We start from the raw sequence: 9,761 nt of genomic DNA, 5'->3' as shown, positions 1-9,761 counted from the left end.
CATAATTCTACATGGACTGAGAACGGGAAGGGGTGCAGGGACACAGGAGACCTGCCTCAGTCTGGCTCCCACAACCACAGCCAGACAGCAGGTGTCCTTTCCCTGCAAAGTGGCAGCTGCTACAGTGGCCCTAGACCTGGGCTCCTGCAGCCCTGGGAATGCTTCCAGCCCCATCATGTGCCTGCAAAATGCAGGAAGCAGAGCTGGCTGGGTGGTGGGGTGTGGACTGGCACAGGGCTTTGCATTCACACGTGGGGAATGTGAAGTCCTCCTGTCCCTTAAGCCACACCCAGAGCCCTTCTGTCAGGGAACTGAGCATTCTCTGTTACTAAAAGTGCTTCTGTTCTCATTCCTAGTGAGTCTGGCCACGCCCCAGCCCAGTTCTGCGGGTGGCTAACCCGAGCAGAGCATGGGCCAGGCCCAGCTCCCAGAGGCTTGAAGCCCTCCCCCCGTGTGGAATGAAGATGAGCAGCCTGGGCCACTTAAAAAGAACGCAAATCAGTGACCAAACGAAAGAAGGAAGCTCTGACACAGGCCACAGCATGGACAAGCTGTGAAAACGCCACACCAGAGAGAGAAGCTGTGTGTGGATGATTCCATAGACCTGAACTGCCCAGAACACGCATATCCATGGACAGGAAGCTGGTCCGTGGTGGCCTGGGCTGGGGAGGGTGTGACTGTGGATAGGGTAGAACCTCCTTTTGGGGAGACAGAAGTGCTCTGGAACTAGGAGGTGGTGGTGCCCAATACTGAATATGCTAGATGCCACTTCACTGTGCACTTTCAAATGGTGACTTTTATTTTATGTGCATTTTACCACAATTTTATAAAAAAGGAATGGTCAGGGAAGACCCCCTGAGAGGAGATTGTGAGATAGCCTTGAATGAAGAAGAGGCATTGGGCCATGTGAAGGAGGAGCCTCTGGATATAGCTGGTCCTTCAGCAGGAGCTGCCAGAATGTTCTGGGAGCAGCCAGGAGGCGGTGTGGAGGAAGGGGGCCCAGTGAGCGCAGGGAGGCAGTAGGTGGAAGGAGCTTCAGGAAGGCAAGGCTGAAAGGCCAGGAGGCCTCCTGGTAAGGCCATTCCTTCTAGAACTTTCTCCAGCCTGAGCTTGGGCAAACCCTACAGAGAGAAAGGCCCAGTGGCCTAGAGGTCAGAGGTTGCCCCTGGGATTCACCTCAGAGCCTAAAGGCCAACTGTGATCAGGTGCAGCTGGAGCTCGGGTGGGCATTGACTCTGCCAAAGATCAGCATTTATTCAATTCAGAACCTTCCTTGTGGTCATTGCGCCTCTGCCCCATGGGAGCGTGACCATCCTGTGGTGACTTTTCCTTCTTGTCCATTTAGGGCACTTCAAGGGGTTTTCAAGCTAATTAAAGTTGTCAAATCCTTAGAGTAATTGGTAAGAAAAAAAAATTAATACCCAGAAAGGCAAAGCAATGCCTGAAGACAAGAGGCTTCCACCACCCAGAGCCTAGCAGTCCATCAGCCACCCTTTCCAGTCACAGCTGAGGGGAGGTGTTCAGGTGACGCCATCTGGATCAGATAAGTTGGCATGGGGCGACCTCTGACCCAGAGCCAACTTGGCCTTGGGGTTTCCAAATGGACCCCCCTCCAGATGGCCCAGGCCAGACCCTGAGAGGACCCCTCATACACGCCCTCCGTCTGAGTCGACATCCTGCCATCGGTGCTTGCCTCCCACCTGCATCTATGAGGAGATCAGTCACCTGCCAGGCTCATGGGAGACTTGGCAAGGCGACCTGCAAGCAGGGTTGTTTTTCCTGGATGACGAGAAGGCAGGAGGTGGGGAGTCCATGGAATGGTTGCTCCTGGGGTCACCCAGGCCACTCCTTCTGGCTCCACCTTGGGGCACCAGCCTATGCTCAGACCAGGGAAGGATATGGGTGGGGCCATGTGACAGCCGCATCTGCCCCCAACATTTCCCCAAGCCCTGAATTGGCCACTCCCTGCTCCAGGGACCTGGCAGGTGGTGGGCTCACCCGCTGGAGTTGTATAAGCAAAGGAGAGGGCTCCAATGGCTTTGAGCAGACAGCTGGTAGCATCCGCTTGCTGCCTTATCAGCTGGAGCTCTGACCAAGGCCTCTTCCCGCATTTCTGTCCTGGCCTGAGATTGGCCTTGACCTTATGTCCACTTGGGGCCCTCCTCTGACCCCTCAAGTGGACTCTGTGGCTACCCTACCGCCAGTCTTGTGCACCAGAGCCCCAGCACGTCTCTGCACAGCCACGTGTTTAATCAAGGCCCGGGCTAGACTGTCAGCTCCAGGAGGCCAGGCCCCCATCCCTCTAGCGGGCTGCTCAGCACGTGGCCTAGAGTGGGCACCCCATAAATAAATATACCTTAGGGAAGGGACGGGAGCAGTAAGGCTGAGGCGGGGGGCTGGGCAGGGGGCCTGGGTGGCTGGGGCCAGGGCGGCAGAAGGACCAGGCCGGTGACAAGGTGGACCCAATCAGGAGGCTCCGAAGTGCGACATGAATGTGATGTTCTTACGTAAGAGGAGGGTGATGGGAGAGGAAGGGATGGGCTCGGGGCTGGGGTTTCCATTGATCGGCAGCCCGGCTCTCTGCCGCCGCCCGCTTCTGGGCTTTCTTGGCTGGGGCTGCTCCTGACAGAAGGGATGCATGTTGTCGGGGGCGGGGGGCTTGGCATGTGTGTGTGTGCATGTGCGAGTATGTGTGTGTGTGTTTAAAATTAAAAAAAAAAAAAAAAAAAGAAGCGTGGCTACACCCAGCTGCGAGAGGCTGGCCGGGCTTCGTCCGTGCCAGTTGCCTCCGAGCTGGCACTGTGGGGACAGGAGGAGGGAGAGGTGAGGAGCCGCTGCGAGAGGAGATGGACGCTTGCCATGGACGAGCAGCGGGTTGGGCGCCTCCTGGGTGCCGCGGACTCACGGGGCCAAAACTCACAAACAAAAACCACAGCAAATCGCTGGCAGCCCGTCCTGGGGAGGCAGCAGCCGCTTGGCAGCGGAGCCACGAAGCACCCGGCTGGGAGCAGTTGGACAGTGGCGACTGGCGAGGCACAGGTAACAACTGAGTGGGGCTCGCCGGGCAGGGGGCTGGGTCTCGGCCTGGGTGCGGGTGACGTGGCACAGCAGCCTGCGGGGATGGCTGTGTCCAGCGGGGTTCTGGGCCAGCAGGTTCGACCCTCTCACCCCTGGCTCCCTGAGCACTGCCATAGGCGTAGGAGATGGTCCACCACCCTGGGGCCTATTTGTCCCGGTGTGGTGCCCAGGAGTCCTCCAGGTGGTGCGGGTACTGTCCCCGCACAGAGAATTAAAGCAGGCTGGCCAGCTGGGTGTGGGTAGCACCAGGGCTTAAGGGGACAGCAACCATACCCTGGGTCCCTGGCATGGCAGCGCCTCTGCCTCTGGGGCTCGGGCCCCTCCCTCTGGGGTCTCGTGGCAGAGTCACCTGCACCTTATGCCCGGCTGGGTCTTAGGGTCAGGTTCTCTCTGCCCCATTTTTGGAACGGTGTCCCCAAACCGTCCTTGAATGTCTGTCTGTTTCTTCTCACAGGCCATCCGAGGGACTCAGGTGGGGATGGGAGGAGGGCTGGAGGGTGACACCTGGAGGGGCTGGGAGATCCCAGGAGAAGCATCTTACTTCCCTCCCTCCCATCTGCCCAGAGCCCTACAGCCTGGCTTGGCACCGCAGTGCCTGTGTGCAGACTGGTGGGATCACAGCCAAACGTGGCCATCAGAGGGAGCTCAGGCGGCTGTGCCAAGGAGCCCAGCTGCTGAGGGCATGGGAGCGAGCTGCCCGGGTGGGGAGGAGCAGTGCATGGGGGGTTTCAAGGACAAAGCCCTGCTGGGCAGAAAGGACCAAGGCAGTGGGAGAGGCTACTGCCCACCAGGAGGTGGTGGCAGGAGGATTTGGGTGGAGTGCTGCTAGTCACGGTGCCCTGTTACCCCTCCCTGGGCAAGATCCACGGTGAAGGTGAGAGGGAACATCCAAGCACGCCGGGCAAAGGGCACAGGGATGCACACCTTGGGCTTGGGGGCACAGGACCAGGAGGGACACTGTTGTGACTCTAGGGACTCTGGACTGGATGCTGTCCTGTGTGATGCTCGGAGCAGCCAGAGTAGAACCAGAAAGAAAGTGCAGCACAAGGGAACCTGGGGCACATGGCAGGAAAGGGCATGGACAGTGGCTAGTCCCAGCTCTGCCAAATAGGGAGGGGCTTGGGTCGTGAGAGTGTGAAGGCCAAGGAGCCTAGCCCTGGGAGGGCAGTGAGGAGCTTCCAAGGTCTGGGTTGGCTGAGGGGCAGCAATGTGGGGCGACATAGCACTGGGCCCAGGGAACACAGGATTTGGAGTTAGGCAGGTGGAGATGGAACGAGAGGTATTTTGGGGCTTCAGGCAGGGCTCAAACTTTGGCAGAAACCAGCCATGAGATCGCTCAGGCAGAGAGCAGGGGCTCTCAGTGATGGGCCGTCCTCCGGGATCGGCAGGTGATGGAGGCTTCTGAAGAGGGTGCCCAGGCCCAGCCTGGCCAGCCCTAGAAGCTAGTGTGATGGCCCTGGGTGCTGGCCAAGAGCAAAGTCCAGATCTGCGCAAAGCAGGGCATCCTAAGGTCTCAGAGCCTCAGCTTGGTTGCCTGTGAGGAGGGCAGGCACCCCTCAGCGTGTAGGCTGGTGTGGACCAGGTAGGTCCTGTGGATCATGCCCTGGCACTGGTGCAGGTTTCCCAGGTCTTTCCATTTCCAGCCCCTAAGACTCTCCATCACCAGCTCTGACTCCTCCACTAGCAGGGTAGGTGCTGCCCTGTTCCAGGTGAGCCCTGGTCTGAGGACCTAGCGGAGTATTTCAGAACCCAAGGGACTACGGGCAGTGGTGACTGTCCTCTGTACCTCCAGCAATGGGACGCAGGAAACCCCTCCAGCCACAGCCTCATTCCATAGCCTCGTTCCACAGCCCAATGCCCATCAAGTCCAGGTGGGTTCCTCTGCCTCTCTGGGCTGCCCCTGGTCCCAGTTTTGCCCCAGCCTATGGCCTCATCTGGAGATACATACCCCAGGGCCCTCTCCCCTGAGCAGCTCTGACCTGTCCAAGGGCCTGGGTGGGGAGAGTAGGCAGAGGAGCTGTGCTGTGGGGGAACCAGGGAGCTGGCCCATGATGTCCACTCCCACAGCCTTGCCCACAATCACCCATGCTGGCAGGTGTTTGTCCCCAAAACTGGGGGGATGGGGGTGGCCCAAGCCATTGTAGTGACAGGGAGAGAGCTTTCCTCAGCAACGGAGGCCAGAACCCCCTCATACCGCCTCCGAATTTCACAGTCCTGCTTCCTGCATGGGCTCCCAGCTCCCTGGAGAGTCCCACCAGATGTTCTTCGACCGCCACATTGCTTCCCTAATGAAATATTCATGAAGTCTTTCTGCTTCTTGACAGAAAAGCCTCTGCATCTCCTACACCTCCCAGAGGATCCTGGGAATGAGCAGGCACCAACCATCCTCACCTACCCTGCCCTCTCCCAACCTTGGCCACTCCTTGTGGTGATAAAGAGCCTACCCTGTGGCCCAGAAGGAAAGGAATCCATAGCTTCTGATGGCCTTCATTCCACACCAAGACCTGACCCATAGCCCACCGAAGTCCTTCCTGCTGTGTGGTGGCCAGAAGTTTTTGCTGGCACTTGGGTCACCTGCCATTCATCCATCCACCTATCTATCCATCCATCTGTTGGTCCATCCATCCGTCCATTGTCCATCCATTCATTGACTGTTCATTTACTCATCTGTCCATCCACCCTTCCCTCTGTTTGTATGGTATCAGTTGAAAGCCTACTATGTGCCATTTCTGTACATGAAGATTGGGCTCCATAACATCAAGTGAAATGGACCAGCCCTGAGCTCTGGGCCAGACACATGCGATACCCCCCATGCATTAGTCACGTTGGGCATCCCCCAGGGTCTTGCAGAGTCCATGGAGAATCACAACCACTGCCTGAAGCTTCCCAGTGACCAGCTCTGATGTCACCTCAGGTCCCTGAAATGCAATGGATAGGATCCCATTCACTGTGTCCACTCCCCAGCCATGCCTAGGGGAAGCAAGTACAGGAAAGCAGGAGGCTATGGTTGGGAACTGGCACGGGGGCCAGCTGGGTGAGAGGGTCACCTCTCTAGGCCCCCCCCATCCGCTGTGCAAACTGCTCCCACAGGTGGGCCAGGTGCTCTACATGTGCAAATTTCAGCCTGTGGTGAGGTGGGCTACTGCACCCAGCCCCCCAGCTTCCCCAGTCCTGCTGCAGTGCTCTACAAACAGGAGCATTAACAGGCGGCTGGAAGTCCAGGCCCAAACCCTGCTGTCAATGCCTGTGGCTGGCCATCTAAGAGCCACCTGCCTGGGTGAGCCCTGGGCAGACACACTGACGGTGCCAGGTGCATCCTTGATGGCTCTGAGGTTGGCTGCCTGTACCCTCCTGTTTGGCCTCACCCCAGCCCTTCAGGCAGCACTTTGTACCTCTGCTCAGGCAGTGACAGAACCTGGGTGCCCCACCCTTATCTCCCTGAATCAGACTCATGCTCCAAGTGTCTCCAGGCTCCTCCCTTCTGATGGATCCATGGGGTGTGTTTGTTCAGGAAGGTGAGACTCCATTGGTCTTCAGGGCTGAATCGATTGATGAGAGGGTGGGTGCTGGATAGAGAGGAGAGGAGGGTGAGGGTGCCATGTCCAGGGCTCAGATGGTTCCCACACACTCTGTGCAACTTGGTACCTATGTCCACTTGGCGCTCTGCTCACAGTCAGGGGCAGGGGTGGTAAGGAAGGGACGAGGGATTAAGGGGTGCAGAGGAGCATATAACCTTCCATGGCTGTAGGGGGCAGTGCTGACCTCAGTGCACAGCCTGGGACTGGCCAGGCCCAGTTCAGTCCCCAGCTCTGTGCTTGCTGTGTGAGCTTTGCTCACTCTGACCCTCCACTTTCTTATCTGTAAAATGGTTCCAGCCACACTAGAGTTCATGAAAGGATGACTCTTGGCTTGGTGCCTGGCCTGAATTGCCCTCAGGAAATGCCAACAGGCAGTGACCAGGCTCCATTCGGCCAAGGCCGGCCCCTGACATCAGCCACCCCGGGTCTAGACAACCAGTCTGCCACCTTGTTCCTGGGTCTACCCTCAAGGAGGACAAGGGAGCCTGGGCCCAGAGGAAACTTCTGGTTTAGCTGCCCTTAGGAAGGAAGGGCCAAGGAGCCATTGGCGCTGTTGGCAGGGAGAGGGGCTCAGAACCCTTGAACTCTGGACTGGACCATCCTTCCCTGAGGGGCCACCGAGGTTGTCAGCCCTCCTGCAGGGGCCCGTTGACTCTTGTTGAGGGAAGGGGTGCTGGGAGACCAGAGGCTTCTCTATGCTGTGTGAGCTCCCAAGGTGAGCTTACCTTGTTCTGGACCCCACACCTGAAGTGGCAGAGTACAGCCCGCCAGAGTGGGTGGCTTGGGAAGCTCAGGAGGAGAGAAAGGGGCCGGATGATATGTCTTACCCAAAGGTGGCCCTTCCTTTACTTGGTCTCTCTGCTCAGCCAGGGTGTCCCTGGTTTGGAGGGGGGCCAGTGGGGGCAAATGGCTGCCCCTGAGCTCCCCACAGCGGGCAGGGAAGCACAGTGAGGCTCCCCTGTGTGAGGGGTCCATGGTAACCTGGGCTCTGGTCCTTAGGTGGTAGCCATAGGGAGGCCTGAATCCTGCCCCATAGGCTTCCCCAGGCAACATGTGTTCCTTGGGTGCTCTTAGGGGCTCCACCTGCTCTTGGAGACTCTGCCCAGGATCAGAAACAGCGGCCGAACCTGTGCTCCACCTTGTCCACTTGCAGGGGCAGGTCCTGGCCTAGAAGGGGCTCCTGGTGGGCTCCAGGGTTCCAGCCCTCACCAAGTCCACCCTTGCTCACCCGCCCTGGCCTCTGGGCTGAATCTTTGTCGTTAACTGTCTGCTCTGACCTTGGTAACTGTCACTTAGAGTGACAAGATAAAAACTCCATAACTGTGCCACTAAATGAGAGTTAAGCCTGAGCTTTGCCCCAGTGGTTTTGTCTAATTGTCTGGAGGCAGATGCTAGAGGTCCACATTCAAGGCTCAGGGAGGTCAAATCACCTCACTAAGGCCACAAAGCCGGACAGTGCAGAAATGAAGCAGCCTGGGAGCAACAGGCCTGGAGCCCTGGGTGTTGTCACCAGGATGGGCAGACAGGAGCTAAGACACTCTCCTGGGAATGATCCTAGAGCCGGACAACAGCCCTCCAAAGATCACATTCCAAGGATCCAGCATCACTGCCTTCCCTTCGCCGGCAGTGGGCTTGGGGGAGACCCCAGCCCCAGCCGCCTCTCCCCCGCACTGCTGGTGAGGTAATAAGCTATGCGTGTAGTGTGGAAATAGAACATGTTCTGCAGAACAAATGGTGTTAATTTGCAGCGTGCTCCGCAGCCTGGCGTTACTGAGCGCCTAGAGGGCGGGGGCAGCAGCTGCACCAGAATCGACAGCCATGTGCGGCGAATTAGCAGGGCCATGCATCACCATCAGAGGCGCAAAGCACCCCAAACCCTGACTCGGGCAGCCCTGGAACCTCTGGGGAGGAGGCTAGTTCCGGGGAGGTGAGAAGAGCGGCTTTCTGACCCCTCTCCCCTCCTGAGGTCCCTTCTCAGAGTGGTCAGTGCACAACCAGGGTCCAGTGTGGGGCCAGGTGTGTGGTCTGGTGTGGCTGGCTATTGGATCCCTTCCTCCAGAACCCATGTCACACCTGGTGGCATTGGACTGGGAGGGCAGCCTTGTCCTTTCTCAGCGGCCAACCACCCACTGGGCTCCAGAAATGAATTCTGGGCCAGTCTTGCCTTGGACACTGCACTCTTAAGCCCCCACTCCCTGGTGGCTTCGATTGACAGCCCACCTCCTGCCTCCTTTGTCACCCAAGGTTCGAGCCCCTGGCCCCTCCCGAAAACCTTCCCCACAAGGCCCAGTTAACCCTTCTGCCTATTTGTCATATTTATTTATTACTGTTGCTTCCCAGAGCTTCAGGTCCTTATTGATCCACAGTGATGCTGGCTGCTCCTGGGCAATCCTTCCTTGGCTCCCACCCCCATTCGTCTGACGGATGAGTGTCTGCCTTAGGTTGAGGGGGAAGCTGGATCACACATCACAGCTTCGTGGGAGAGTCCAGCCACTTTATTGCATCCAACGAATACTTAATGTCATCCATTCACCCCTGTTGGGCTGGCCACTGGTGGGGGCCCCTGTGCTTCTGCTCACCTTGTGACCCTCCTAACTCTGGAAATCTAGGCTATTCCTGGGATAAGCAGGAAAAATGCAGGTGAACAGGGAGGGGCAGTTTGCCTGCCCTGTTGATTCTCGCTGGACCTGAGGGCCTAGGAGACCATGACATGTACAGTTGGGGTTTTCTCTGCCTTCTGGTCTTGCTTTCGCTGTGTCCTTCACTTCTCTTCTCTGTGGAAAGGAGGGTCACTCTGGAACTGAACATCTCTCGGGAACCCAGCCCCACTCTTTTTCCTGAGATCAGTGCTGGGCCTTTCCAGAGGCCTTCAGTCAATGCTTATGGAGTGATGGATGGACATGCTCATGAACAGGGTCATGGATTCAGAACTTTACATAAGAAAGGCTCTTTGGAGAGCATCTAGTCCAACAGTCCTATAGCACAGATGGGGGAAACTGAGGCCAGCAGAGAAGAATCCTCCTATTCTGCGGCTACCAGTGTGTCCCGCAGAACAGGGCATCGAATCAGTTGGCTTCTCCGTGGGCAGATCCCTGGTGCGCTGAG

Source organism: Miniopterus schreibersii (genome assembly GCF_964146895.1).
Source record: "Miniopterus schreibersii genome assembly, chromosome: 18".
NCBI lineage: Eukaryota > Metazoa > Chordata > Mammalia > Chiroptera > Miniopteridae > Miniopterus > Miniopterus schreibersii.
Note: the sequence above shows the minus strand (reverse complement) of the source record.